At 41.5% G+C, this 27,570-nt stretch overlaps 1 protein-coding gene and 1 long non-coding RNA gene across 6 annotated transcripts in view; one reads left to right on the top strand and one right to left on the bottom strand.

Annotated features, from left to right (window-relative positions):
* Positions 1 to 3,237, top strand: part of LOC134740190 (uncharacterized) — a 43,710-nt gene extending 40,473 nt beyond the window's left edge. Inside the window, exon 4 of the long non-coding RNA XR_010127488.1 lies at positions 3,150 to 3,237. This is a non-coding gene — a long non-coding RNA (uncharacterized LOC134740190). The remainder of the gene's footprint in view (positions 1 to 3,149) is intronic.
* Positions 1 to 27,570, bottom strand: part of C8H10orf90 (chromosome 8 C10orf90 homolog) — a 265,705-nt gene that overhangs the window by 5,552 nt on the left and 232,583 nt on the right. The gene's annotated exons all lie outside the window — the stretch shown is intronic.

Below are 27,570 nucleotides of genomic sequence, written 5' to 3' on the forward strand. Positions count from 1 at the left end.
ACTATGAGACTGGGATTTTTTCATTCTAAGTACATATCACTAATCGTAATGATGTTCACAGATGGCACACTTAAAAGTGGTGTGTGTTAAAAACAAACAGCATATATCCTCTTGCAAAAATTGAAAAGGGACTGTTCCAATAACTCAAATTCCCATGAGACACTTGGCCGTGTAGATTAATAAAGGGTCTGGCATATGTAAATGCTCCTGGGGCGCTTGTTGCATGGGGGTGTGTTTCAGCAACTGCTGTGCTTCCTAAAACACCTGGGCAGTAACCTGCTCATTCAGCAGAAGCAGACAGGCAACTTGGCCCCTTGCCAAGCATCAGAGTTGGAGTGGGGATCCTGCGATCCCCAGTGAAGTCCTGGGTCTGTTTCTATTCATCTCCTCCAACCCGGGCCTGTCCCTTTGCTCATCAATCCAGTGGAGCAACCAAATATTTCTCAGGCTTGAGAATAGACAGAATTTTCTAGGAATATCTAAGGAGGTAGGATAGAGCCAAGGATCCTATGAAATTTCTTCCTCTCTGGAGAAACATAACACAGCTACTGACTTACAATATGGAAAACAACAGAGTGGCTGAGCTTGTCCCCTGTCTGGTTATTCAGACATGAAAAAGAATACGGCACCATCGCTTAACTTCAAAGATAAGACTGAAAGGAGAAACAAGAAAAAGAAATTGGAATATTTCCAACTAAGTGGCTGTATTGACAACTGACCAAAAACAAGGTTGATCTTGACAAATTAAATAAGGGTGTGAAGTATGGTGTTAGCACTTAACTTACTTTATGGAGAACAATGCCTTTGAATGCTTCTTTTTAGCAACAGAATCATGGTCTTCTGGAGAGAAGTGCCAGGGTGCAAGATCACCCCTCCCATAGAAAAATCTCTACACTAGGTATGAGGCCTCTAAGGACAAGGAAATATCCCAGCTTTCCCTAGAGCAATTTGTAAGAAGGAGCAGTGAGAAAACAACAACACCATAGAGAGTGCAATGGGCCAAGATGCCTCCCAGTATCCAGCGGTCCCTGCTCCAGGCAGCACCAGGTCAGAGCCAAGGGCTGCAGAAACATCCCAATGGCATTTCCAGGAAAAAAGGAAATGTCAGCTTCAGTCAGTCAGGCCCTTGCGCAAGCAAATATGTGACTCTTGACAGTCACTTATTCCACTTAGGGAAAAGAAACCTTGTACAAAGAATTAGATTCAAGTCCAGCTCAGCAATCCTCATGGGCTACTCAAGATTAGGGTGAGGCCAGGGTAGACAGACGGTGTCCTGAGGAGATTAAAAACATTACCAATACCATTTGTAAGATTTTGATCATCTTGGTTCAACTGTTTGTGGTCTACTCTGGGAAGTCAGATTTTCTTTTTTTTAAATTTTCAGTTTGTTTCTTTAGAGCACCTGATACCACGATTAAGCTTTGGTTTGATTCCCAAGAGGAAACAAAAGCAAATGTGAGCTCTCTGACACCTCCACTCGTGTTTCCTCAACTCGGCTCAGCCTGCTGTGCCACACAGAACTTTTGATTCTGGGCCCAGCAGCCCACGTTAGGTGCAAAACAAGCAGGACTGTGTCCAAGGGGGCTTCCCCTGCTGGTGACCTCAACCCACACTCCTGGGAGGTTACAGGTTGATTGCTGCTGACTTTGAGTTTTCCTAATGGTTCCCAAGCTCATCTGATAAATAGCAGGGTCTTTCCTAGCCTGGAGGAAAGAGACGTGAGGAAGTGGTTTGAAATAGAGCAAGTGCATTGCAAACAGCTCCCAATCTCACTTGAGTGAAAGGAACACAACTCACTGGAGCAGCTTTGGGCACTTTGAGAGAGGAAGTGGCTCGTGGTTGCAGAAATTGTGTTTTGGGAGCCCTGACCAAGCACTCCTCCATTTCCCATGAGACCAATCCAAAATTAATTTCTTAGATATGCCTTTCTCCTTCCTTCTACATTTAACGAGCAGTTATGTTGGTAGGGGATGCTCAGAAACAAAAATAACAGATAAGATCCTCCCTTCATGAGATTTCATTTATTTTGGGAGTAGCTGGACAAGTCAAAAACCAGCTAAAGTATCTGGCAAATGCTCTGGTGAAAATGAAATGCCACCATGTGTCAAAGAGGGAATGGAGAGGCAAGAAGTCCCCGCAGGGGAGGAGATCTTTAAACCAAGACCCAAATGACCACAAGAGCCAACTGTGGGAGGATCTGGGAGAAGGGCACAGTGAGCTTCTGCAGTAGGAACTGAAAGTGGGTCATCGTGGCTGTGCAGAGAGGGAGGGTGCAGAGGCGAGAGCGAAGATTACTTTGGTTCTCCACCCAGGTGATGCCTTACAACTGCCTGGGGATTTTGACAAAGATTCCTGTGTGTTGGCATCGGAATCTCAACCAAAATCTCCAGATGACTCCAACATGCCCTAGAATTGGAAACCACCCATGTTGGGCTTTGCAAACCTATTTAAGGAGCTTTGCAAGCCTGTTAAGGAGTTTGCCTTCAGAGTAAGAGAGTTGGAGAGCCCAGTGGAGTTTTAAACATGAGATCTGATTTTTATTGCTAAAAGGTGACCACAGTGGCTCTTCAGAACATGAACTGGGTGGAGGAGATGCAAAAATGGCAGCAGTGAGACAGGTCAGGCAATTGCAGCCAGGTGGGGAAAGATGGCAGTGTGCAGGTAGCCATGGGACTCTTCTACCCTGTACAGGTAGAAACTGAGTTGTAGGGGCCAGGAGAGATGAATCAAGGATGACTCCCAGGCTCTGGGTTTAAGCAAGCCCATTCATTTGACAATTGTAAAGTGTTTATCTCCTTGGGGCTAAGTGATAGGGACACGAAGATAAATAAAACTAAGAGCTCAGAGCCCAGGATGAGAATGAGGTAAATAAGGCCTTTAGATGCCAAGAGCAAAGTCTGCACACGGTGAGGGGAGACATCAGGAGGGAGTGGTCAGGTCCACCAGGGAAGAAGGGCATCGGGGAAAACTCCATTACAGGGGACAGCTGAGCTGGGTCATGAAGTAGAGAGAGACATTCCCCAATAGCCTGTGGTGGGTAGGGGTGGGTGAAATGGCAGCCCAGGGTCACATGGACCTGCCTGCAGCAAGAGATGAGTCATCCTTGATTCACCTCTCCTGGTCCCACAACTCAGTTTCTTCCTGTGCAGGGTAGAAGACTCTCATGACTACCCGCACACCACCATCTTCCCCGGCCTGGCGCAATTGCCTTCAGGATATGTACAGCATAAACCACAGGGATTTCACTTCATGGAATGGAAAACCAACCTGCATGAGCTTTGTTTGAAAACAAAACAAAACAAAACAAAACAAAACAAAACAAGAGAAATCCTATCTATAAAATTACTCTTAATGGAAATTCTGCCTGTATAAAATTAAAGTGGCAGGTGAGAACCATTTTCAGCCTGCTTATGGGTCTCTTACAGATTTTCCTTGAAGTTTCATGTGTTCTAATTCCCTGACATGGAGGGAAGAGACTACAGTTGTGTTTACCTCGAATTATCATTCAAATAGAGGTGGTTTTTTCCCCCAATAAAATTACTAAGGTAAATTGCCCATTTCTGTATTTCTGGAAAATACTTTTTTCCCCAAAAAGTCTTGCATCTGCCTTATTAATTGTTCCAAACTACAGTGTCTATTGCTAATTTAATTTGGTAAGGCCAGACTTCCTCAAGCCCTTGCCTGTGTCAAAGTCAGCAAACAACCAGGTACCAAGATTTCAGTGCTTCTGAGAACTACTCAGGTAAGGTCAAAGCCCAGACATCCCATTAATCTCTATAAACACATGTGGGTGTTTATTGTAATCCTCATATCACCTGTGTGCACACACATACACAAGGACAAGTGGCCTCAATATTCAGACAGTTGACAGTGTCACCAGAAGGCAGCAAAGATCACCCTGCCACCAGCATGATTCGTTGTTTGTGGGGCTGGGCTGTTTTTTCTCCATGCAGAGCCCTTATCTACGGCTCTGATTGCAAACTTCATTTTCCCTACTGAAGAGGTAATCTAAATGATAACCAAGTTCACACGATTTATTAGGACAATGCCTTCCAGAAGCCTATTTTCTGAAGTCACCTCGAGCACTTTGAAGGATGTTTTAGACATTTGCTTCCCCTATCTTAGAAACACCAAATCCAAGAGATACCTGTTGGAGAGAATTCAGCAGGGAGTCAACAAGCCAGCCTGGAGTATAGACGTCAAGTCTCTACCTTCCTGAATCTCCTATTAAAGATTGGACCTTCACAAAAGAATGGAAATGGGGTGTGTTTAAGGGAAACCCCAACATGTGTGAATTCTAAGATTACAAGGCTGTGCATTATGCAATTTCAAAGTCACTGGGTCTCTGCCGCTGGCCGTTAGAGTAATTCCATCATGGTTCTCAGCGTTTAAATCCATGGTTCTCAGGGTTTAAACTTGTACATCATTTCTGTTCAGCTCACCATGATGGACCCTCTAATTTTCTTGATGTAGGCAATAGGAGAGTGGTCTATCTTGAACTAAATTAGCCCTCCAGAAATTAAACAGCACAGGTTACACCATATGAAGGTGAGTTAACAACTCATAGGTGGTTTGGCTCTGAAGTGCTCTCATGATAAAATCTTATGCTGGATTCTCATTTTCTAAACATTATCCTGTTTCTAAAATCACTTCTAGTCATCTGTGGAATCCCACTGCTGAATGACCGTTGCACATGGCAGCTTGTTTCAGAACCCTGCCAGGTAAGTGGAAGCCACACAGATGTTGGTATTGATATGAAAGTGATGCCATGTGCCAGTTACTGTCCAGACACATGAGAGAGTTGCTGATATAACAATCTGGAAAGACAATAAGCTCTCAGACCTTTCTCGTGAAGGAACATAAAATTAAATAAAAAATAAGCCAGAGAGTCTCCAGAAAAATCTATTTCCTTTTGCATACTCAGTTTGAGAAGCAAGGTGTATAGGGCTTCCTGGTAAAGGAAGGTAGATCATTCTCTTGCATACAGAGACTTACCCTTGAGCTTGAGCTCAGAGTGGGGTCACCATCTTGGAGCTTCCATGGAAAGATAGGGTGCTTTGGAGCTACTGGATGGATTTGATAAAGGGTCTGCACCCTTGGTGGGGAGGTGGTGAAGAGAACACCCCACCATGAACACTGGCAGCCACAAGCCTCCCCAGATCTTCCAAGGAGAGACCCCTGATGCAATATGGCAGATGAGGCACAGGACCAGAGCTTTGCTTCCCCAGCTGGAGGATCCCAGACCCCCAAGTCAACCATATCTATGAAAACCATTTTTGGAGAGAAATGGAGTCTTGATGTACTCCCTGAGCCCATGCTGCTCTCTCTCGTGGACCCAGGAGCACTGTCCTCACTCCACTTCTCTTCCTGACTCCCTAGGGGTCTTCTCCTATATGATTCTAGACATGGTTTACAGCTGTCTGCCTGGCCAACTCTCTCCCCAAGTGGCACATGAACTCTTGGAAGACAGGAAAGTCTCTTCTCAGCCCCTAATATCCCTGCTTTTTCCCATTTGCACTCCATCCCTATGGTCAAAAGAGACCCAGTGCTTAATATTTTTATTTCTTGGCTGGTTACTCCTCAAGAGATCCAGTAAGAGACAAAGGGTTCCCCATAAAAGCTACAGGAACTGCTAAGGAAGGCTGGCACATATCACCTCCTAATTCAGGTTGCCCGTAGTGCCAAAGACCCACAGAACAACAAGCTCTACCTGTGCAAATTCAGTGCCCCAATGTTGACAGGATCAGAGACTCTCAAACTAACCAGATTCTTACCCAAGACCAGAAACTTACAACACGAATCCCAGCGGAGGACTCCCGTCAGTTGCCCAAAACATGCATTTCCTCCTAGGGGAGCTCAGCAGTGGCTGACAAAGTGGTACAGACTATTTTCTGCAATGAGCACATTGTTGAAGTTGAAGGCAAATCAGCTGAAAGATGGGCAGCTATACCCAGTCTCTAGGATTTAATGATTCAAATTCTTAATGACCTCACTAAACACAACAGGAAATTCAGTTTCTTTCTTTTTACAAAAAAAAATGAGCATTAGAAAATTAAACATCATACTTTTATGATGTATATATGATGATTTCTTTGGCTTGCCTGAGCCTCCATAAAATGATAAAGTCTTCTTATGTATAAGTCTAAAAACCTGGCAAGTCACCTTAGGCCTTTGCTTGGTGCTATGTGCTTTGGGACAAGCTACTTGTGCTAAGATTTGGTTCCTCTGCACCCATTGCGGGAGCAGAATCATTTTTTAAAAACTTTTCTTTTTTGAGCCGGGGTCTCACTCTGTTGCCCAGGGTGGACTGCAGTGGCACAATCATGGCTTACTGCAGCCTCAACCTCTCAGGCTCAAGTGATCCTCCCACTTCAGCCTCCCCTGAATAGCAGGGTTTTTGTTGTTTTTGTTGTTTTTATTTTTGTTTTGTTTTTTATAGAGATGGGGGTCTCACTTTGTTGCCCAAGATGGTCTTAAATTCCTGGCCTCAATCTGTCCTCCCACCTCAGCCTTCCAAAATGCTGGTATTATAGGTATGAGCCACTGTGTTGGGAACAGTCCATATGAAGGTGCTCTATTAACCATGAAGAAGCTAATGGCAATGCCAATGACCACTATTTCCCCAGTGTTCCTCTCTGCACGGGGCACCTATCCCCCAAATTCATGTTTCAATTCATCCTTACAGCAACCTACTCAAGCTAGTCTTCTCTCCTCTTTACAGGGGTTTTGTGTGTAGGTAAATTACCTCTAGTCTCAAAGTAAGTAGACAAGAGACCTGAGAGTTGAGTACTGATGGAACCAGTGGGATTTTTATTCTCTGCAAAAGATATAAGGCTGTGGTTCTCAAAGGAGGGACTGCATTTTCACATAAATGTCAACATCTGTGTGGCTTCCAGTTACCTTCAAGTCCCTGAACCAGCTGCATCAACATCACCTGGAGACTTGTTACAAATGCAGATACTCAGTCCCTATACCAGGTCATTGAAATCAGAAATTCTGTGGCTAGGCCAGTGGTCTGTGGCTTCAGCAGCTTTCTGGGTGATTCTGATGCCTGCCTGGGTTTGAGGACCACTGTTACCTTGATAGAATGTAGTAAGAGTGAAATGTAGAAGGAAAAAAGCTAAATCCCTACATGGGTTTTGAGGCTTTGAGGAAGTATTGCCAGAGAAAATAAAGACTACTCAGTTAAATTTGCCTTTCAGATCCACAACAAATATTTTTTAGCATAAATATGGGACATACAGTAATGGGACATACGGTATTTGGGACACACTTATACTAAAAAAGCTTCATTATTTATGTGAAATGCAAATTTAACTGAGCATCCTATATTTTCATTAGATAAATCTGGTAACCCTACTTTGAATGTTTACAGAGCCTCTCCATACCATGGCAACAAACAGGCCCCCAGCTGCAGGGTCCCTGAGGCTATAGTCTGAAGCAGCTGCACGTGAAGGCAATGCTGTGGAAGGCCAGCCTGTGTCTTTGTTATGCAGTTAGTTCTCTGGCAGTTTATTGCTTCTTCCAGCTATTCTCTCATATAATTGGTATGGATAAGACTTCCCCCAGATCTTATTTTCTGTGGTTATATCACATTGTGACATCTGTGAAGACTTTCTAATGGGAATGTGACTGACTCCACTTTTTCCAGATGACTTTGTGCTGGGCACCAAGTGGCATTGTTACAGATGCTGGGGTACACACACGGAGACAGCTCCAGGCAGGGCACATTGTTAGGCAAGCTTCCTGTGAGGCAAAGCTAGCCACAGATGGAAACCTGCACCCAACCCTACTGCCTAGAGGAACCCCAGAACCCTCAGCCGTCCCTTCCTGGAATTGCTCAACATAAAGGATGCAGGTAATGAGGGTAAGACCACTTTCTGACAGTGCCAGATTTCTATGGAAAATGGCAAATTGAAACTCCAGTTGGGGTTTCATTGGCAAAGCATTGCAGATTCCTAAAGTAATGTTTCCAAAGCAGACTATCAAGAATTAGATAAAAACATTTCACGGTCCAAAAGGAAATTTAGGAAAAACAGGATTAAACAAATTTAAGGAGGCTTTTTTTTTTCTGTGGGACTTATCAGTGCTTTTAACATACACTGAGCATTACACACTTCTAAAAGAATACAGTATACAACAAATAACATATTTTTCAAAGGAATCTGAAGGAACTGGTTCTCCTCTGGAATGCATTGTCGTTAGTATTTGGCTAGAGGAAACCGAGAAGAAAAATGAGACCAACTATAGGATATTAACAGCTATAACTAGTTCTCAGTTTTGAAAATTATTTGTACCTGTTACATAGAATTTAATCTGTGTGTGTATATGTATACACGTGTATATGTATGTTGTGTGTGTGTGTGTGCGTGTGTGTGTATCTGGCATACACAGTCAGGCCACATGACATCTCTTAGAAGTGTGTGTGTGTGCCATTAACAACATGGCAGTGGGGGTGCCGATGCCTGAGAACCTATACAACTGCTGCCCCAGACCCTGGAGTTATGTTCCCTCCATATGTACCCATGCCCCAGACCCTGGATTTGTGTTCCCTCCATATGTACCCATGCCCCAGACCCTGGATTTGTGTTCCCTCCATATGTACCCATGCCCCAGACCCTGGAGTTGTGTTCCCTCCATATGTACCCATGCCCCAGACCCTGGAGTTGTGTTCCCTCCATATGTACCCATGCCCCAGACCCTGGAGTTGTGTTCCCTCCATATGTACCCATGCCCCAGACCCTGGAGTTGTGTTCCCTCCATATGTACTCATGCCCCAGACCCTGGAGTTGTGTTCCCTCCATATGTACCCATGCCCCAGACCCTGGAGTTGTGTTCCCTCCATATGTACCCATGCCCCAGACCCTGGTTTCATGGCCACTCCATTGGTACCATATATCATACACCAATGTCAACATCACCATAAGTGCTATCAGCCAGACCCAGTTCAAGAGAAACCCCCTTGGCCATGACATTCCTGGTGGTAGAAAAAGCAATCAGGAGGATCCCAGCAGCCTTTGCCATCAAAGACCCTAAGGACTCTTGCTGCTGCTGTAGACATCCACAGCCTTGGCCACTGAGGACATCTGCAATATTGGCAATTGTCAACCTCAGCTGACAGCTATGCCACTGCACCCTCACTAGAGCTAGAACTGCCACACTCCACCCAATGTTCTTATACTCACCTGAAAAGGATGACATTTTTTCCCCAATGAAACCAGTACTTAAAACCTGGAAGAGGTGACTGCTCCATCAAATGAGCAGACATCATTGCAAGGCCAAACAAAACAGAAAAACAACAAGGAAGCATAATACCAACAAAATAATGTGATAATTGTCCAGTAACTGATCCCAAAAAAATAGAACTCTATGCATCATCTGACAAAGAATTCAAAATAATTGTTTTAAGGAAGCTGATCCAACTATAAGAGAACACACACAAAAAATGACATCAGGAAAACAATATATGAATAAAATGAGAAGTTTAACAGAGAGATTGAAATAATTAAAAAGAACCAATTAGAAATTCTGAAACTGAAGGATATAACAAATGAAATTTAAAAGGAAATAAAAGGCATTAACAGACAAATTAAGCAGAAGAAAGAGCCTGTGAATTCAAAGACAGGTTATTTAAAAATAACTAGTCAAAGAAAAAAATAATGAAAATGAATGAAGAAAGCTTATGGGATTTATAGAACAGCATCAAAAGAGCTCACTTTTGCATTACAGAAGTTTAAGAAGGGCCAAGCAAAATACAGGGGTAGAAGCAGCAGCGGGAAAGGCCCTGGGAGCTTGTTGGGTCCCCAAGCAGGGCATTCCTGCCAGGCATCACAGGAATCCTTTGGGAGGGCAGCCAGAGGTGCAGGGAAAATGCCACAGGGAGAAGGACACCTCTAGCTGAACTTTGTAGCAATTTGAACCAGTTAAGAAGCCTCCTGGCAGGAACTCAGGGGAGGGCATGAATCTTGCATGCAGACTCCACAGGCAGGGGAAGAACTAAAGCCCTTTTTTCTTTCACAGCTGGGAGGCGGGTAGCTTGGGGCAAGTTCTTAGCCCTGCTTGCCCACTGCCTGGAAACAGACTTGGTGCTATTACGGAGTGCAACCAGCCCTTTGGATTGCGTGGGAGCTGGGTGAGGCCTGTGACTGCTGGCTTTCCCCCACTTCCCTGACAACCTGCATGACTCAGCAGAGGGAGCCATAATCCTCCTAGGTAAGTAACTCCATTGACCTGGGAACCTCACCCCCTATCCGCCACAGCAGCCGCAGCAAGACCTGCCAAAGAAGAGCCTGAGCTCAGACATGCCTAGCTCTGCTGCCACCTGATGGTCCTTCCCTACCCACTCTGGTATCGAACACAAAGGGCATATACTCTTGGGAGTTCTAGGGCCCTGCCTACTGCCGGTTCTTCTCCATACTACCACAGCTGATGCTCTCTAGAAAGTGCCACCTCCCAGCAGGAGGCCAACCAGCACAAAAATAGAGCATTAAACCACCAAAGCTAAGAATGCTCACAGAGTCCATTTCACTCCCCTGCCACCTTCACTGAAACAGGTGCTGGTATCCATGGCTGAGAGACCCACAGACGGTTAACATCACAGGACTCTGTGCAGACAACCCCCAGTACCAGCCGGGAGCCTGGTAGACTTGCTGGGTGGCTGGACCCAGAAGAGAGATAACAATCACTACAGCTCAGCTCTCAGGAAGCCACATTCATAGGAAAAGGGGGAGAGTACTACATCAAGAGAACACCCTGTGGGACAGAAGAATCTGAACAACAGCCTTCAGCCCTAGACCTTCCCTCTGACAGAGCCTACCCGCATGAAAAGGAACTCTGGTAATATGACAAAACATATTAGGCTCTTTAACATCCCCCAAAAATCACACTGGCTTACCAGCAATGGATCCAAACCAAGAATAAATACCTAATTTATCTGAAAAAGAATTCAGGAGGTTAGTTATTAAGCTAATCAAGGAGGCACCAGAGAAAGGTGGAGCCCAATGCAAGGAAACCCAAAAAATGATACAAGAAGTGAAGGGAGAAATATTCAAGGAAATAGAAAGCATAAAGAAAAAACAATCAACACTTCAGGAAACTTTGGTCACACATATAGAAATGCAAAATGCTCTGGAAAATCTCAGCAATAGAATTGAACAAGTAGAAGAAAGAAATTCAGAGCTCAAAGACAAAGCATTGAATTAACCCAACCCAACAAAGACAAAAAAAAAGAATAAAAAAATATAAACAAAGCCTCCAAGAAGTCTGGGATTATGTTAAATGACTAAAACTAAGAATAATCAGCATTTCTGAGGAAGAAGAGAAATCTAAAAGTTTAGAAAACATATTGAGGGAATAATCGAGGAAAACTTCCCTGGCCTTGCTAGAGACATAGACATCCAAGTGCAAGAAGCACAAAGAACTCCTGGGAAATTCATCTCAAAAAGATCATCGCCTAGGCACATTGTCATCAGGTTATCTGAAGTTAAGATGAAGGAAAGAATCTTAAGAGCTCCAAGACAAAAGCACCAGGTAACCTATAAAGGAAAATTTATCAGATTAATAGCAGATTTCTCAGCAGAAACCCTACAGCCTAGAAGGGATTGGGTCCCTATCTTCAGCCTCCTCAAATAAAACAATTATCAGCCAAGAATTTTGTATCCAGTGAAACTAAGTGTTATATATGAAGGAAAGATACAGTATTTTTCAGATAAACAAATGATGAGAGAATTTGCCACTACCAAGCCAAGACTACAAGAACTCTAAAAGTGCTCTAAATCATGAAACAAATCCTGGAAACACATCAAAACAGAACCTCTTTAAAGCATAAATCTCACAGGACCTATACAACAAAAATACAATTTTAAAAGCAAAAACAAAAAACAAAAAACCAAGGTACATAGGCAATAAACAGCACGATGAATAAAATGGTACCTCCCATCTCAATACTAATATTAAATGTAAATAGCCTAAATGCTCCACTTAAAAGATATAGAACTACAAAATGCATAAGAATTCACCAGCCAACCATCTGCTGCCTTCAAGAAACTCACCTAAGACATAAGGACTCACATAAACTTAAAGTAAAGAGGTAGAAAAAGGCATTTCATGCAAATGGACACCAAAAGCAAGCAGGAGTAGCTATTCTTACATCAGACAAAACAAACTTTAAAGCAACAGCAGTTAAAAAAGACAAAGAGAGACATTACATGATGATAAAAGGCCTTATCCAATTTTAGGAAAATATCACAATCCTAAACATATATACATCCAACACTGGAGCTCCCAAATTTACAAAACAATTACTAATAGACCTAAGAAATGAGACAGACAGCAACACAATAATAGTAGGAAAATTCAATATTCCATTGACAGCACTAGACAGGTCATCAAGACAGAAAGTCAACAAAGAAACAATGGATTTAAACTATACCTTGGAACAAATGGACTTAACAGATATATATATAGAGAGAGAACATTCCATCCAACAACCACAGAATACACATTCTATTTAACAGCACATGGAACTTTCTCCGTGATAGACCATATGACAGGCTACAAAACAAACCTCAATAAATTTAAGACAATTGAAATTATATCAAGACTCTCTCAGACCACAGTGGAATAAAACTTGAAATCAACTCCAAAAGGAACCTTTAAAACCATGAAAATACATGGAAATTAAATTACCTGCTCCTGAATGAGCATTGGCTCAAAAATGAAATCAAGATGGAAATTTAAAAATTCATCAAACTAAATTACAATAGTGACATAACCTATCAAATCCTCTGGGATACAGCAAAGACAGTGCTAAGAAGAAAGTTCATAGCCGTAAATGCCTACATCAAAAAGACTGAAAGAGCACAAACTGACATTGAAAGAGCACAAACTGACATTCTAAGGTCACACACCTCAAGGAACTAGAGAACCAAGAACAAATCAAACCCAAACCCAGCAGAAGGAAATAACCAAGATCAAAGCAGAACTAAATGAGATTGAAACACACACAAACACAAACACAAAAGATAAATGAAACAAAAAGCTGGTTTTTTAAAAGATAAATAAAATTGATAGACCATTAGCAAGACTAACCAAGAAAAGAGGAGAGAAAATCCAAACAACCTCAATAAGAAATGAAATGGGAGATATTACAACTGATACCACAGAAATACAAAAGATCATTCAAGGCTACAATGAACACCTTTACGTGTATAAACTAGAAAACACAGAAGAGATGGATAAATTCCTGGAAAGATACAACCCTCCTGGCTTAAATCAGGAAGAATTAGATACCCTGAACAGACCAATAACAAGCAGCAAGATTGAAACGGTAATTTAAAAATTACCAACAAAAAAAGCCCAGGACCCGACGGATTCACAGACGAACTCTAGAGCAGAATTCTACTAGACATTCAAAGAAGAATTGGTATCAATCCTATTGACACTATTCCACAAGATGGAGGAAAAGGAAACCCTCCCTAATTCATGAAGCCAGCATCATCTTAATACGAAAACCAGGAAAGGACATAACCAAAAAAGAAAACTATAGACTGATATCCCTGATGAATATAGACGCTAAAATTCTTAGCAAAATACTAGCTAACCAAATCCAACAACATATCAAAAAGATAAGCCACTATGATCATGTGGGTTTCACAACAGGGATGCAGGGATGGTTTAACATACACAAGTCAATAAATGTAATACACCACATAAACAGAATTAAAAACAAATGTCATATGATCATCTCAATAGAAGCAGAAAAAGCATTTGGCAAAATCCAGCATTGCTTTATGATTAAATCTCTCAGCAAAATCAGCATACAAGGGACATACCTCAATGTAACAAAAGCCACCTATGAAAACCCACAGCCAACATAATACTGAATGGGGAAAAGTTGAAAGCATTCCCTCTGAGAAATGGAACAAGAGAAGGATGCCCACGCTCACCACTCCTCTTCAACATAGTACTGGAAGTCCTAGCCAGAGCAATCAGACAAGAAAAAGAAATAAAGGACATCCAAATCAGTAAACAGGAGGTCAAACTGTCACTGTTTGCTGGTGATAAGATCATTTACCTCAAAAACCCTAAAGATCCCTCCAGAAAGCTCCTGAAATTGATAAAAGAATTCATCAAAGTTTCCAGATACAAGATTAAGGTACACAAATCGGTAGCTCTCCTATACAACAAGAGCAACCAAGGAGAGAATCAAATCAAGAGCTCAATCCCTTTTATAATAGCTGCAAAAGAAGTAAAATACTTAGTAATATACCTAACAAAGGAGATGAAAGACCTCTACAAGGAAAACTACAAACACTGCTGAAAGAAATCATAGATGACACAAACAAATGGAAATACATCCCATGCTCATGGATGGGTAAAATCAGTATTGTGAAAATGACCATACTGCCAAAAGCAATCTACAAATTCAATGCAATCCCCATCAAAATACCACCATCATTCTTCACAGAATTAGAAAAAACAATTCTAAAATTCATGTGGAATCAAAAAAGAGCCCACATAGCCAAACCAAGACTAAGCAAAACAAATAAATCTGGAGGCATCACACTACCTGATTTCAAACTATACTATAAGGCCACAGTCACCAAAACAGCATGGTACTGGTATAAAAATAGGCACATAGACCAATGGAACAGAATAGAGAACCCAAAAATAAGCTCAAATACTTACAGCCAGCTGATCTTCGACAAAGCAAACAAAAACATAAAGTGGGGAAAGGACGCCTTTTTCAACAAATGGTGCTGGGATAATTGGCTAGCCACATGTAGAATGAAACTAGATCCTCATCTCTCACCTTAGACAAAAATCAACTCAAGATGGATTAAGGACTTAAATCTAAGACCTGAAACTGTAAATATTCTAGAAGATAACACTGGAAAAACCCTTCTAGACATTGGCTTAGGCAAGGATTTCATGACCAAGAACCCAAAAGCAAACACAATAAAATCAAAGACAAATAGTTGGGACTTAATTAAACTAAAGAGCTTTTGCATGACAAAAGAAACAGTCAGCGGAGTAAACAGACAAAACACAGAGTGGGAGAAAATCTTCACAATCTATACATCTGACAAAGGACAAATATCTAGAATCTACAATGAACTCAAATCAGCAAGTAAAAAACAAACAATCCCATCAAAAAGTGGGCTAAAGACATGATAGACAATTCTCAAAAGAAGATATACAAATGGCCAACAAACATATGAAAAAATGCTCAACATCACTAATGATCAGGGAAATGCAAATAAAAACCACAATGTGATACCACCTTACTCCTGCAAGAATGGCCATAATAAAAAAATCAAAAAACAGTAGATGTTGGCGTGGATGTAGTGATCAAGGAACATTTCTATACTGCTGGTAGGAATGTAAACCAGTACAGCCCCTATGAAAAACAGTGTAGAGATTCCTTAAAGATCTGAAAATAGAACTAATATTTGATTCAGCAATACCACCACTGGGTATTTACCCAGAGGAAAAGAAGTCATTATACAAAAAAGGTACTTGCACATGCATGTTTATAGCAGCACAATTTGCAATTGCAAAATCATGGAACCAACCCAAATGCTCATCAATTAATGAGTAGATAAAGAAACTGTGGTGTATATATACAATGGAACACTACTCAGCCATAAAAAGGAATGAATTAACAGCATTTGCAGTGACCTGGATGAGATTGGAGACTAATATTGTAACTGAAGTAACTTAGGAATGGAAAACCATGTGAGAGCTAAGCTATGAGGATGCAAAGGCATAAGAATTAAGCAATGTGCTTTGGGGTCTCAGGGGGAAGAATGGGAGGGGGTCAAGGGGTGAAAGACTACAAATGGGGTACAGCATATACTGCTCGAGTGATGGGTACATCAAAATCTCACAAATCACTGTTAAAGTATGTACTCATGTAAGCAAACACCACTTGTACTCCAATAACCTATGGAAAAATAAAATCTTTTTTTTAAAAGAAGTTTAAGAAGGAAAAGAGAAAGGGACAGAAAGCTTATTAAAAAATATAGCAAAAAGCTTTCCAAATCTGGGGAAAGATATAAACATCCAGATACAGGAACTCAAAGGTTTCTAATCATATTCAACCCACAGAAGACTACACCAAGACATAATCAAACTGTCACAAATCAAAGACAAAGAGAGAATCTTAAAAGCAGCAAAAGAAATTAAGATCCTCATATTCAAGGAAATCTCCATCAGGCTATCAGCTGATTTCTCAGCAGAAAGTTTTCAGGCCTGAAAAGAGTGGCATGATATATTCAAAGTGCTGGGGGGAAAAAGATCTGTCAACCAAAAATTCCTTACCTAACAAAGCTGCCCTTTGGAAATGAGAGATAAAGGCTTTGTCAAAAAAAACAAAGGTAAGGGGTTCACCACCATTAACCTGCTTTACAAGAAATTCTGAAGAAGTTTTTCATGCTAAAGTGAAAGGATACTAATTACTAACATCAAAACATACAAAAATATAAAACTTACTTGTAAAAGTAAGTACATAGTCAAATTCAGAATACTCTAATAGTGTAATGGTCAGATAAAAATCACTTATATCTCTAGTAGAAAGGTTAAGTGACAAAACTATTTAAAACACCTACAGCTACAATAATTTGTTAAGAAAAAACAATATAAAAATATGTAAACTGTAAAGTCAAAAACATAATATGTGAGGAGAGGAAGTAAAAGTACAGAGTTTTGTGTAAAATCAAAATTAAGTTGTTATCAGCTTAAAATAGCCTGTTATAATTACAAGATGTTTTATGTAAGCCTAATGGTAACCACAGTGTAAAAACCTATAGTGGATACACAGCAGACAAAGAGAAATAAATCAAAGCATACTACTACATCAAACCATCAAATCATAAAGGAAGACATCGAGAAAGGAAGAAATGAACAAAGGATCTAAAAAACACACCAGAAAACAACAAAATGGCAGCAGTAATATCTTACCTATTAATAATTACCTTGACTGTAAATAGATTAAATTCTCCAATCAAAAGAGCATATATACTGAGTAGCTCAATGGGTTAAAAATAAAAGACCTAATAATATGCTTCCTACAGGAGACTCACTTTAGCTTTAAGGACATAAATAGACAAAAAGTGAAGGGATAGAAAGGATATTCCCGATAAAAGAAAACCTAAAGAGAGCAGAGGTAGCTATACTTATATCAGACAACATAGACTTTAAGTCCAAAAGTGTAAAAAGAGACAGAGTCATAATATAATGATAAAGGGGTCAATTCATCAAGTACATACAACAATTACAAATATATATATACATCTAATATCAGAACACCTAAATATATAAAGCAAATAATAGATCTGAAGGGAGAGAGAGATAACAATACAATAGTAGTGGAGGGCTTCAGTATCTCACTTTCAGCAATGAATAGATCATCTTGATAGGAAATCAACAAGAAAACATTGGACTTAAACTGTACATCCAAGCAAGTGGCTTTCACAGATATACACAGAGCATTCCATCTAACAGCAACAGAATAAATATTCTTTTCAAGTGCACATAGAACATTCTTCAGGATAGAGCATATGTTAGGCCAAAAAATAAGTCTTAACAAATTTAGATGATAGAAATCATATCAAGTATCTTTTTGTTGTTGTTGTTGTTGTTTTGAGACAGAGTCTTGCTCTGTTTCCAGGTTGGAGTGAAGTGCAATGGTGCAATCTTGGCTCAGTGCAACCTCTGCCTCTGGGGTTCAAGTGACTCTCTTGCCTCAGCCTCCTGAGCAGCTGGGACTACAGGAGGCTGCCACCACGCCTGGCTCTTTTTTTTTTTTTTTTTTTTTTGTATTTTTAGTAGAGACGGGGTTTCACTATGTTGGCCAGGATGGTATCGATCTCTTGACCTCATGATCCCCCTGCCTCGGCCTCCCAAAATGCTAGGATTACAGGTGTGAGCCACCACGCCCGGCCCCATATCAAGTATCTTTTCTCATCACAATGGTATGAAAGAAACTACAGTAACAGCAGGAATTTTTGAAAAGTCATAGATATGTGAAAATTATACAACATGCTCCTGAACAACCAATGAGTCAAGGAAGAAATCAAAAAAAGAAATTTAAAAATATCTCAAGATAAACAAAAATGGAAACACAGTATGCTAAAACATATGGAATGCAGCAAAAACAGTTCTAAGAGTGAAGTTTATAGCAGTAAATGCCTACATTAAAAAAGAAGAAAGATCTCAAACAACCTACTGCTACACCTCAAGGGACTAATCAAGAACTAGAACTAGAAAAACAAGAACAAGCTAAGCCCAAAGTTGGTGGAAAGAAGGAAATAACAAAGTTCAGAGAAGAAATAAATGAGAGACTAGACAAGTAATAGAAAAGATCAATACAACTGAAAATTGTTTTTTTGAAAAGATAAACAAAATTGACAAATCTCTAGCTAAAGAGAGAAGACAAATCAAATGAAAATGAAAGAGGAGACATGAAAACTGATACCACAGAAATACAAAGAACTATAAGAGACTGAGACTACTAAGAATAATTATACACCTACAAATTGGATACTACTAGAAGTGAATAAATTCCTAACAATGTACATCTTGCCAAGACTGAATTGTGGAGAAATAGAAAATCCTAACAGAGTCACAATGAGTAAGGAGATTGAATCAGAAATTGTAAAATCTTCTCTTTAAAAGAAAAGCTTGGGATCAGATGGCTTCATGGCTGAATTCTACCAGATATTTAGGGAAGAATTAATACCATCCTTCTCAAACTCTTTCAAAAAAATTGAAGAGGTGGGAATACTTCCGAACTCATTTTATGAGGCCATCATTACTCTGACACCAAAGTCAGATAAGAACATTTTAAGAAAAAGGAAATTACAGACCAATACCCCTGATGAACACAGATGCAAAAATCCTCAACAAAATACTAGCAAACAAAATTCAATAGCAAATTAAAAGACTTCTTCACCGTGATGAAGTAGGATTTATGCCTGGGATGCAATGATGGTTCAATATCAAAAATCAATAAATGTGCTTTGCCACATTAACAGAATAAAGGACAAGAGCCATATGATCATCTCAAAAGACACTGAGAAAACATTTGACAAAATTCAACATGCTTTTATGGTAAAACTTCTCAACAAATTAGGTGTAGAAGAAATATACCTCAGCACATTAAAGGCCATATATAATAAGCCCACAGCTAACATCGTACTCAATGATGAAAAGTTGAAAGCTTTTCCTATAAGACCAGGAATAAGACAAGGATACCTATTATTGCTGCTTCTATCCAGCATAGTAGTGGAAGTCCTAGCTATGGCGATTATTTAAGAAAAAAAAATAAAAGCATTCAAGTTGGAAAGAAAGAGTGAAATCACCTCTGCAGATGACATGATCTTATATGTAGAAACCCCTAAAAACTCCGTCACAAAACAGAAATAATAAACAAATTCAGTAAAGTAGCAGGATACAAAATCAACATACAAAAATCAGTAGCGGGGCCAGGCGCGATGACTCATGCCTGTAATCCCAGCACTTTGGGAGGCCGAGGCAGGCAGATCACAAGGTCAGGAGTTCGAAACAAGCCTGGCCAATATGGTGAAACCTTGTCTCTACTAAAGACACAAAAATTAGCCAGGCATGGTGGCATGTACCTGTAGTTCCAGCTACTTGGGAGGCTGAGGCAGAAGAATCGCTTGAACCTGGGAGGCGGAGGTTGCAGTGAGCCAAGATTGCACCACTGCACTCCAGCCTGGGTGACAGAGACTCCATCTCAAAAAAAAAAAAGAAAAATCAGTAGCATTTCTGTACACACACAATGAACTATATGAAAAAGAAATCAAGAAAACAATCCCATTTACACTGGCATCACAAAAATAAAATCATAGAAATAAATTTAACTGAGGAAGTGAAATATATGTACACTAAAAGCTATAGAACACTGATGAAAGAAACTGAAGACATAATTAAAAGATAAGAAGTAAAAAGTAAGAGTAAAAAGATATTCCATGCTCACAGATTTGCAGAATATTGTTAAAATATCTGTACTACCCACCGTGATCTACAGATTTAATGCAACACCTATCAAAATTTCAATGACATCTTTCACAGAAATAGAAAATGCAATCTTAAAATTCATATGAATCTGCAGATGACTCCAAATAGCCCAAGCGATTGAGAGCAAAAAGAATAAAACTGGAGACATCACAGTATCTAATTTTAAAATCTCTTATGAAGTCATAGTAATCAAAACAGCATGGTGCTGGCATAAAAACAAATAGACTGATTGAACATACTCGAAAGACCAGAAATACATCTGTGTATTTACGTTCAACTAATCTTTGACAAAGGAGCTGAGAATATACAATGGGGAGAGAAAATCTCTTCAACAAATTGAGTTGGGAAGATTGGATATCCACATGCAGAAGAATGAAATTAGACTTTTAATTTACACCATATTTAAAAATCAACTGAAAATGAATTAAAGAGTTAAATGTAGTTCCTGAAACTCTAAAACTACTAGAAGAAAACAGAGGAAAAGCTCTGTGGCATTAGTTTGGGCAATAATTTTTTGGATGTGACCTCAAAAGCACAGGCAACAACACCAAAAACAAACAAATGGAATTATATCACACTATACAGCTTCTACATAGCAAAGGAAACAATCAACAGAATGAGGAGACAACCTGTAGAATGGGAGAAAATATATGCAAACCGTATGTCCAATAAGGGGTTAATACCCAAAATATATAAGGAACTCAGACAACTCCCAATAGCAAGAAAGCAAATAACCTAATTAAAAAATGGGCAAAGTACCTGAATAGAGATTTCTAAAAAAAAAAAATTGGCCAACAGGTATATGAGAAAACACGCAACATCACAAACTATCAGGGAAATGCAAATTAAAACCGCAATGAGCTAGCACTTCACACCTGTTAGTATGGCTATTATCAAAGAGAAACTATAACAAGTGTTGGCAAGAATGTGGAGAAAAGAGAACCCTTGCACACTGCTGCGGGGATGTAAATTAGTACGGCCATTATGGAAAACAGTATGGATATTCCTCAAAAATGCAAAAATAGAATGACCAATCCTACTGTTGGGAATTTATCTAAAGGAAAAGAAATCAGTATGTTGACGAGGTATCAGCACTCCTGTGTTCGTTGTGGTATTATTCACAATAGCCAAGATATGAAATCAACCTAAGTGTCTATCAACAGATTAATGGATAAAGAAAATGTAGTGTATGTGTGTGTGTGTGTGTGTGTGTGTGTGTGTGTATTATTGTCCTTCACAGACACTGTGAGGTGTTGTGTTTTTATAAGATGCTTGGGAAGAAAAGATCAATTTATGCCTATTGATTGGTCTACTGATATATATATATCCATATGTGTGTACATATATATCACATATATGTATAATGTATATATACACATATGTGTGTATATATACACACAATTTCTCATAGTCTATTGATATATATATACACACACACACATACACATGCAATGGAATACTATACAGTCTTAAAGAAGAGGGAAATCCTGTCACCTGCAACACCAGAGATGAACCCGGAGGACATTATGCTAAGTGAAATAAACCAGGAACAGAAAGACAAATACTGTATGATCTTACTTGTATGTGAAATCTAAAAATATCAAATTCATAGAAGTAGAGAGTAGAATGTTGGTTACCAGGGGATAGCAGGGGAGAATCCAGGAGATGTTCATCAAAGGGTACAAAGTTTTAGCTAAATTGAAGGAGTAAATTCTGGATACCTACTGTAGATCATGGTGACTATAGTTAATAATAAAGCTTTTTTATATTTGAAAATTACTGGGAGTAGTATTAATAGATCTTAAATATTCTCACCAAAAGTATGCAAGGTGATGGATATGTTACCTGCATTTAATAATTTCACAATATGTACATATGTCAAAACATCATGTCATTCACCATAAATATATACAACTTTTATTTGTCAGTTAAATCTTAAAGTTGAAACAAAATGTGGGCGTATGGTTTTTTTAATGACAAGTTTAAACTGTTCATTTAAAGGAATTTTAACAATGACTCGAATCACAACCTCACCATAAAACAGCTACATCCAGTACAAGCCTGATAGTGTAACTTCACCGTTTGCTCCAATTCCAGGGTTTCCCAGCATTTTTTAGAGAACCATAAAATATGGCGATTTATAGATTATTAATAAACTTTATGCTTGTTGCCAAGTAGATTTATATCTGTGGTGTCACTGCAAGGTTTATTACTCAGCTGCTTCATGCAATATAAAGGGAAATCGCTTGGAAAATAAAATCAAGGCAATTGGGAAATGTAACTCCTCATAAAGTCATTTTCCTTATCATTCTGAAACTCAGTGTTTTTACCTTACATTATTTTAATTGGAAGTACAATTGTCCTTTAAATCCACTTCTAATCAATAGGCATAAATTGATCTTTTCTTCCCAAGTATCTTAATAAAAACATACAACCTGACAGTGTCTGTGAAGGACAATAATAAAAGTGTACAAGTGAATGTCTTTGAATTGGAGAAACAGTGTTTTCAGTAATTCATGCTTCCTGTTTTCTTTGTAGACTGATAAAGTAAAAATTTATTTTTATCTGATAAGCACATTTAAAAATTCTCTTGTGAGTAATATCGGGAGAACTAGCCCCAAATATTTATTAAAGGCTATATGGAGAATGAGAGCCTTGAGATCAGACCGGGCAACAGGAAGGATAGTGCGGCCTGTGCTCAGTGAGCAAATCTTTATTACTGAGATAACTTCCACCTCTGTCTCCTATCTGCTGGGTCGCATCTTCAGCTAGATGCTCTGGGAATCCAAATTAATTTTAATACTTGCTCCAACCAAGAATCATCAGGGAAAGAAGATTTGTTGGGGAAGGAATTCTGCCGTGCCTTCCAGAGAATTCCGTTCCTCTGCTGGTGCATGATTTGAATGGCTCTGACTTGGCTCACCTTGGGAAGGGCGGATAATGCAATTTGGATGAATTCAGTCTGTTGTGCTAGATGCAGGCAGCAGGGTCTCTCGCAGTGATTTGGTGTGGAGTATGCCCACCAGCTCTTACAATCTAGACAGTTTTCCAACACAACCACACAACCTTAAGCCAAAGTGAAGAAGGAAAGAAGGCAGGTGATCTGGAGGGATGCAAGAATACCAAGATGCCAAGAGTGTTCGAATGGGAGTGAGAGGAGAGGAGAGGGAGTGAAGGGGACAAAGAAGGATGGGAGTCAGGAGGGCTTTGTAGAAGAAGGCGATATTCCTCAAGGGTTTTTTACACATTCGAAGGTTAAGGGGACAAACTGAGAGAGTCATGGAGGAGGACCCTGACAGGTGTCCTCAGAGATGGAAATGAGCTGAGAACAGAAGGGGGCAACATGGGCTGAGTTTGAGCACTGTAGGGCTGAGTTAACTGCAGTGAATACAGGCAGCAGCAGTAATTCATAGCAAAGTGCTCGGCTGAGAGATGAAAGCCATGAGAGCCCAGCTCGGGTATTACAGGAAGCACAGGAAAGGGCCTGGGGGTAAGAGATGAATAAAAAGGCTGGACTTGAGAGGGGCTTGTAAGGTTAGGCAGGATTTTATAGCACAGAGAGCAGGAGGGGCAGACCGGCTTCTCTCGGGTGGTTTGGGAACCCTGATCATGAATGTTTTTGGAGTGAAGGAAGGACAGGAAATGAGACCAACTGGAAAGGCTGAGAGTGGGCAGAGTCAGGCTGAGAGGGGTCTGGGTTTTGGGGTGAGGGATGGAATCCAGGGAGGCTCTGAAGCTGGGCCCCCAGCCTAGAAGGAGATAGCCAGGGCCAGGTTCGAGGAGCTGCAGTGGGCACAGGATATAGGCACAACTGTGTCAACGGGGCATGGTGAAGACTGCCACTGACTGAGCACTTGCAATCTGCAGATGTGGCACTCCCCTATGACCACAGGGACTGTATCCTTACTGCCTGCAGTGGCTGTGCCCCCTACTACTTGCAGGGGATATACCCCTATGACCTGCAGGGGCTGTACCCACATGAATTGCAGGAGATGTATCCCTATGACTTTTAAAGATGGTACCCCTATCACCTGTAGAAGTTGTACCCCTACTGCCTTCAGGGCCTGTACCCCTATAATCTACAAATGCTGAACCCCCTATTGCCTGCAGGGGCTATACCCTCTACAACTTGCAGAGACCATGTTCCTATGACCTGCAGAGGTTGTACCTTTACTACCTACAAGGGCTGTACCTTCTACAGTCTGCAAAGGCTGTGCCCCTATGACCTGCAGGGGCTGACCCCATACTGCCTATGAGCTATGGTTTACCCCTACTGCCTACAGGAGCTGTACCCCTACTGCCTGCAGGGGCTGTGCTCCCTATGACCTGCAGATGCTATACCCCCTACTGCCTGCAGGGCCTGTGCCCCCTACTGCCTGCAGAGACTGTGTCCCCTACCTGCAGGGGCTGTAACCCTCCCACCTGCAGGGACTGTACCCCCTAATACTTGCAGGCACTGTCCCCACTATGACCTGCAGGGGCTGTACCTGATGCTTCACACTTATTTTTAGCCTATCCTGCTCTGGGTTCATCCTGTAAGGTGGAGCAATGACAAATTCTGGAACACGCTAATTCCCAGGTTATGGCCGGCCTTTGAACATGACCCAATCCATTTGGGACCCCAGGAACTGCGCAGTGATGATGGGGAAGCCTTGCTTATCACTCCCAGGCAACTCTGGTGAATTGCACAGGTAGAGCCCTGACTTGGGAAGGAGAGAGGCCCTTGGGTTGGAATGTTCCTAATGTCAGAGACTTGAAAACAAAGGCCAGCTCTCCTGCTACCTTCCCTTGGCATCCCTGGGTGTCAGCCTCCCTCTTCCACATCTCACAATCACCACCTCCCACTGATCCCTCTACCTGAGAACCCCTGGTATCCACCACCTTCCTTATACCACTGCCCTGCCCAGGACCCACCCTCAACATGTTGTACCTGAAGCTACACTACCAGCTCCCAGCCTTGCTTTTGACCTCAGAACAACAAGGTTACACTTAGCAGCATCTACAGTTCATCTTTCCTTGGGCTCCTCTTTGGCCCCTTCGCCTCCCTGCCCATCCCCATTTTACCATCCAATCATAGCTAAACTGCACGTCCCCAGCCTCCTTTCATCACTGTGTGTTCCCCTCCTCACCCACCCTGCCCCATCGGCATGGTTCTCCCCAACGTTGGGAACGTTCCTCCCCAGGGTGGGAGCAAGGCTACTATCTATGAGTTTCCACAATCACCTTGGCAAACTCCTTTCACGGCACTATGAGAATCCTATGACCACTGCCTCTTCACCCGCCTGCTTCCCCACAAGGTGGGCCGACTAGGGACTGTGCCTAGCACTGTGTGAGTTCTCAAACAAGGTACGCTGAAGAGATGGACAAAGAAGTTCCTTCTGTCACTGCTAGAGCCATGGGAAGGTGGCCCAGGTGGCTCCCAGGTGAGGAGAGAGACGTATGCATTGTAGTTATTGGCTCTGAGAGTTCAAACCACAGGTGACGAGATAGTCAAGACAGGTACAGACTGTAGCTAGGACCTTGATGATGGTACTTCCTGGTCCCTCTAGAGTCCCCAGTTGTTCATGAAAATTTTCCTGCCTCCAAACAAGGAGTCCTAACCCTAATTAACACTCACCCACATGCAGCACTCTTCCTCTGGCCTCAAAGGTGCTCAGAATTCACTAGCTACCATGAAGTACAGCTGGTCCCCTGGCTCTCACCATAGTCATCACCTGCAAGTCCAGGGACTGGCTTCTCTGGCATTGTCAGCTGCCAGGGCTCCCGCTTGAACCTTTCAGGTTCTGCTCCTGAGCCAAGACTGCTTGACAAGCCCCGATCAGAGGCAGCTACTCCAGCACCAAAAGCAAATAGGAGTCTTCTTTTTAGCAGACGCCTTGACACTGTAGCCAGAGCTCGTTCACGCATATGATTTATTAACTAATTTAGCACGTAAGAAAAACATCTGCATTTTGCTTTTATCATCTTGCCAGCAGACAGGCTGAAGACAAGATGTGTACTGCAGACTTGTTTAATAGGGCCTTAAACATTTCTTCTCACTTGCCCGAGCTTGTATGAGGCTCTGGTTTCAGAGGCTGTCTGATTTCACTGACCTAACACAAACAAACCCAAAAGTAAAGCTCTCATCAACACATAAATACAGCAGCGATGGTCAGGGTGGCCATAAAACCCATGTTGGCCAAGTCCCACTTTGAGAGCATGCTGGTTGCCAGGACTGTCTTGGAATCTGGGGAGTAAAAGGTACTCAGTTAACATTCTGAACTGAGCCTGGTTACCTTTTATTACACCCAATTTTAAGACTTTCATTTAAAGGAATGTGAACTTGTAAGGATATTTGTTTTGGGCAAACACCACAGTTGGATGATATAATGAGTGTAATTGTGTCTCCCCAACAAAAAGATATGTTTAAGTCCTAATCCCCCATAACTCTGAATGTGACTTCTTTGGAAATAGGGTCTTTGCAGAGGTAATCAAGTTAAAATGAGGTCAGACTGGATGAGGGTAGCCCTAATCCAATGACTGTTGTCTTTATGAGGAAAGGAAATTTGAACATAGAGACACAGACGCAGGGAAGATGGCCATGCGGAGACAGAGGCAGAGAATGCAGTGCTGCATCTACAAACCAAGGAACATCAAAGACTGCAGGAAGCCGCCAGGAGTAGGCAGGGAGGCTGGACACGGGATTGCCCACTGAGCCTCTAGAAAGTAACCAACCCTGTGGAAACCTCGATTTTGACTTCTGGCCTCCAGAACTGCAAGAAAATAAGTTTCTGAGCTTGTTTTGTTTGTTTTTGTTTTTGTATTTTGCTTTTTCTGAGACAGGGTTTTGCTCCGTTGCCCAGGCTGGAGTGAAGTGGTGCTATCATGGCTCACTGCAGCCACGACCTAGCCAGGCTCAGGTGATCCTCGCACCTCAGCCTCCCAAGTAGCTGGGACTACAGGCATGCACCATCACGCCTGGCCAATTTTTGTACTTTTTGTAGAGACAGGGTTTCTCCATGTTGCCCAGGCTGGTCTTGAACTCCTGGGCTCAAGGGATCCACCCACCTTAGCCTCCCAAAGTGCTGGGATTACAGGTGTGAGCCAATGGGCCCTGCCAGTTCCTATTCTTTTAAGCCCCCGTGTTTGGTGATTTCTCACAGCAGCCCTAGGAAATCAGTACAGATGGCCGAGGCCACACTGCCTCTGGCGCTTGGGATGATGGTGTCCCAGACCACTTGTGGCCGGCAGAATGGCACAGCCAGGAGGTGCTGGCCCAGGAGAGGAGAAGCCCAGCGCAGCACCACACTGAACAGGTTCCCTAAGGTCTCTGGGTCTGTTTCTTCCCAAAGTGAAGGGACCTGACTGAAAAGGAAGCCCTCAGTGCCATTTTGTGTGTGTATGTGAGTCTTGAGCTCTAAAGTGGCATCATTCTATAATTGCCTACCACAAATTTGGTAACCTAACCATACTCTCAAGTAGCATCTTCAGAACTATTGAGGCTGAGAGGCCCACACAGCCTAGGCACCATCACCCAACACTGCCCAG

Source organism: Pongo pygmaeus, chromosome 8 (genome assembly GCF_028885625.2).
Source record: "Pongo pygmaeus isolate AG05252 chromosome 8, NHGRI_mPonPyg2-v2.0_pri, whole genome shotgun sequence".
Lineage (NCBI taxonomy): Eukaryota > Metazoa > Chordata > Mammalia > Primates > Hominidae > Pongo > Pongo pygmaeus.